The sequence below is a fragment of the Octodon degus genome, unplaced genomic scaffold (genome assembly GCF_000260255.1).
Source record: "Octodon degus isolate 3935 unplaced genomic scaffold, OctDeg1.0 scaffold00018, whole genome shotgun sequence".
NCBI classification, from domain to species: Eukaryota; Metazoa; Chordata; class Mammalia; order Rodentia; family Octodontidae; genus Octodon; species Octodon degus.
The window spans coordinates 24,193,687-24,194,255 of NW_004524594.1; positions in this window are offsets into that span (position 1 = coordinate 24,193,687).

Below are 569 nucleotides of genomic sequence, written 5' to 3' on the forward strand. Positions count from 1 at the left end.
GAGAGAGAGTGGTGTGTGTGTGTGTGTGGCCAGCTCAGCCCACCAGGGGGCAGGGCTGGCTGGCATGTGGTGCTGGGGGATTGAACCGTGGTCTCTGAGGCTTTGCTAAGCTTGTTCTAAGTAGGTGCTTTAGACCACTGAGCCATCTCTCCAGCCCTCTTTTTTCTTTTTAATCACATACATTTAAATGTATTATATTTATTCACATAGTAACCAGTTCCACTATCTTTAAGCCCATTGCTAAATTTTCAGGTTCTCTTCTGATATCACTGCTCTTCAGGCTTCCATTCCTTTCACCTCTGCCTCAAGCAGCACTGCCTGGAATTCTTCCAATAGCCCTCATTTGAAAGCATATCTATCTCACTTCATTTTGGAAAGGCATTTTTGCTAGACCTGTGATTTCAGTTAGCAATTGGTTATTTTTGGTACTTTAAAGATTGTAATAGAACCAAAATCCCTTTTCAGATAAACTGTACAACCGATGTCTCAGAAGGTTGTCAGCCCTCACCTCAGGAGTGACTCAGATCCGTTAGGGCCTCCCAGTGCCAATCACCCAGCAGACAGAGCCT